Below are 4082 nucleotides of genomic sequence, written 5' to 3' on the forward strand. Positions count from 1 at the left end.
TTGATTAGCAATCGAGTCTCAGTACAGCTGCATAAAAGGGGGGGGTTGTGTGTTCGTGAGTGGAGAACGGGTGAGAGAGAAAGGAGAGCTCCAGCACGGTACTTGTTTTTCTGTTCGTCCACTTTGTTTGTCTGTCTATTTGTTCAGTCTGTGTTTTCTGTTTTGTACAACCTTTTTTATTTGAAATACACTGGTGCAAGCAGTACTGTGTGTGTAATAATACAAAGGTTTCTGGTGACATATAAATCATGAGAGCACTAGCTGTCACTAGAAACCTGAGATAGAATTACACCCTTAAAAGTACAGTTTGGGTGTGTATTATTTGTTATAATACATGATGACATAACAAATAGAAATTGTAGTTCTAGCAGTGTTTATTTTTAACAACTAAAGGAGTGTTGAGAAATACACTGGAAAAGAGAATTAAAAAAAACTGTAAAACAAGTTTGAATTAATTGTAAACTTCTTGGCTTTTTTTAAATTTTTTATCTCTGCCTTCTGAGGGCCATTATTCCACACTAACTAACACCCCAGAGGTCATTTTTTCCTATAGTTATGTTGCTTGTTGTTTTTCTAGAGTACTGTAATTGCATTATTCTGCTCTTCTGATCCTTCCAGGCATTAAAGGAATGCTGTGGCCAGAGCTAATAAGAGGCAAGAAAATGCATTTGAAAACCTTTGGTCAGCCTTCCTTTAAAGAATATTTAAAGAATGGACTATCTATGATCTAAAGTGGCAGATCTAAATACTGCTGCTCCTAAACTATATTAATGCTGCCGAGGTGATTTATAGACTCACTCATTGTTACTACGACATACAGTCAAAATACAGTGAAATTAGTGCAAAAATCAGATGTATAAATATTAGGGCGGTGCTATTAAGATCCACAGCTGTTTAGATCATAAAACTAGACCCCACTGTGTCACTATATATTTGTAACTTTCATATGCAATACATTATATGTTTTCAGCCAGATGTTGGGGGTCTCAACACAGTACTACACTTACAAAACCAGCCCATTTAGAAAAATCCCTCCTCCCTCCCCTTATTGATCTGCGGATAACCATGAGTAACTCGGATGGACATCACTTCTCAGAATAGTCCTTCTGGCTCTGGTTTATATTTGTGCACAACCACAGAAAACTGGCACACCAGGGGAAGACACTGTGCTAATCTCTTTCAGTAGTGATTCTCTTTAAATGTATTTAGATATCCAAATACATGTATTTCTTTAAAAATATAACCTTGACAACCCTATTCTATATAATAAAATGTAAATATGCAACCTGTTTCAAAACTAGCACGTATATGTGACAAAGCTGACTAGCTTTGGACATACATATAACTTAAACCTTATATTTAAAGGTAAACAATCTCTTCATTTTAACGACTGATCAGAGAATACATTCACAGCTTTCAATGGTCAAATGTTATGGCAACAAAGGCTGCTTCAGTGTGGAATTATGATCATATTTTGCGTGTAAAGTTAGAGCTTAAATGTATTTAAATGTAGTAAAAGCTAAACGATAGTCTTATTTGGTTGTACTAAATATTATGTATAACCAGTGATAAAAAGCTTTAATAAGAAAGAAAGTCGCGTACCTTGTAAAGGCGTGCTCAGTGTAAAGTCGTTCTCCTCTCCTCTGCGGCGGCGCTCACCTCTGCACTTTGAGCTGTCCCATCATCAGGGACTCCGACAGGTAGTCAAACTGGTTGCTGGAGGATACAGACTTACCCCAGGAGGACTGCAGGCTAGGTGTCCCCCGCTTGAACGAGGACGTGTACCGGTACAAACTGCGGTGCCTGTTCTTCAGGTACTCCCTATAGTTCTTAGTCAGAAGCGTGTACAGGAAGGGGTTAATGCAGCTGTTGCTGTAGGTCAGGCAGGTGACCAGGTAGTTAATGCAAGTCTGTGTGTGAGAGGCCAACTTGAGCGGTCTGTGATAAAGACGCACTAACTGCCAAATCCAAAATGGGAGAAAGCAAGCCCAAAACACCAGAACTATTGTGAAAATCATAATTAACACTTTCTGCTTAGGGGAACGCTTGTTATTGCCTTTCTTGGTCAGTGTGTTTCTCTGGGACTCGAGGTAAGTCCGGCCGAGTTTGATGTACAGGGAGCCGATGATAATGCCAGGCGCCTAATGCTAGTGCTGAAGAGAACGGTCAGGTAGACTTTGTACGCTTCGGGACTCCAGGTCGGAGCGCACATTCTTTTAATCCCGGTGCCTCTTCGTGTCTCTTCCAGGTTTACCATTATCATCATGGGCAAGGTGAGCAGCAAGGAGATAAACCACACCGCCCCAGCCATGGCTTTCCGGTAGCTCTTGGACCTTTTGACTGTGTCTAGGGGTTTAGTGACGGCCATGTAGCGCTCTGTGCACATCACAGTCAAGGTGAAAATGCTGGCGTGCATGGTCAACAAGTCCAAGCTAAATAAAATCCTGCAGCCTATGTCCCCGAAATACCAGTCTTTGAGAAAGTAAGTGCAGACGATGAAAGGGATAGTAGACAGGTACAGCAGGTCTGCTATGGCCAAATTGATAATAGAGATGTGCATGGATACTGCGAAACGGATGGAATGGCACATCAACACCAAAATATAGACGTTACCAGAGACACCAGTCACATACATGAGGGATAACAGGGTCCCAAACGTGGAAGTAATTATCAGTTCGTCCACAGAACCCGGGCTGGCTGCGGAGGTGAGGTTCCCAGAAGCGTTGTTATCCATGTCGTTTTCGTATTTGGCAGCGGTGGCTTTTAAAGTAAACCGATTATCCACATGGCTGGTTTGTAATCCTAGTCTATTGTGAGACTGAGTGGAGAAAGACTGTCTGCCTCAGACGTCGCCCTTCCTAAATCCTCGTCAGTGAACTTCACTCAACAGGGGCTCGAGACAGATGAGAGACCCAACCTGTTCTGCGGTCCATCATCAGTTTTGACATTTATCTTGTGCGCTGTGCCACCGGTGAGCTGAGCATTCAGTTTAGTATTATTTTTCTGCTCGATCGGTCTGAGTAGTTTGCATATAGGTGTGCATTTACTGAATAGTTGTAAAGACGCCTCGAACGTTTCCACACAAGCAGAAGGTAGCATTTATGATTTAATAACAAGATAAAAAAGTGTTCCTAAATTACGAAGAGGAAATCAAACGCTGACACAAACGGCTTGTATATTCTCTTCATCGTTTTGAAAAAGTGCAATAAACAATTTCATACAGTTATCATTAGCATTAGCCAGATGAATGTTGGTTTCTGCGTGTAAGTGCATAATTGTATGGAGGACTTGCTACGTCATAGATAGACAGTTGCACTTAACATATAGACACACCTACAGCTAAACATAGATGATTTTGCTAGTCGATGTCCTTCATTTTTAGCATGGAATGCCTTTCTATTAATAGTACAGGCAATGTTCACAGAAAACAATAAAGTGTGTGCCAAAATAAAATAGTCTGCATAAAACAAACATATACAGGAGGCTGTGTGGTCCAGTGGTTAAAGAAAAGGGCTTCTAACCAGGAGGTCCCGGTTCAAATCCCACCTCAGCCACTGACTCATTGTGTGACCCTGAGCAAGTCACTTAACCTCCTTTTGCTCCGTCTTTCGGGTGAGACGTAATTGTAAGTGACTCTGCAGCTGACGCATAGTTCACACACCCTAGTCTCTGTAAGTCGCCTTGGATAAAGGCCTCTGCTAAATTAATAATAATAATAATATACAGTAAATCAAAAATTAAAGATAAGCAAAATTAAATAAATATTCAAACACATACATACATAAACAAAAAAAAAATCAATTACATGAATCTATAATATTGTTTAATTACACTATGTAACACAATTTTTGTTCCTGAGTAGTAAGTGTTATTTCCTAATTGCTTATGCCTCAAAAGTATAGAAAATGGCTATTATTCCCCACAAACTTTGCTTTTGTGACAAGGACAGTGATATTTTGAAATTTACCTATTCAGTTTTACTGGTAGACCAAAAGTATCCCTTGGTGTTGATATTCCTTCAGCTTAGCCCTCTGTGCACTGTGCTTTATCAGAATAGATGCAGGCCTTGTTGCCAGTCCTGA

At 40.4% G+C, this 4082-nt stretch overlaps 1 pseudogene; it reads right to left on the reverse strand.

Annotated features, from left to right (window-relative positions):
• Positions 1–1655: 1655 nt before the first annotated feature.
• LOC117424801 (urotensin-2 receptor-like) lies at positions 1656–2734 on the reverse strand (annotated as a pseudogene).
• Positions 2735–4082: the final 1348 nt, after the last annotated feature.

The sequence above is a fragment of the Acipenser ruthenus genome, chromosome 19, assembly GCF_902713425.1.
Source record: "Acipenser ruthenus chromosome 19, fAciRut3.2 maternal haplotype, whole genome shotgun sequence".
NCBI classification, from domain to species: Eukaryota; Metazoa; Chordata; class Actinopteri; order Acipenseriformes; family Acipenseridae; genus Acipenser; species Acipenser ruthenus.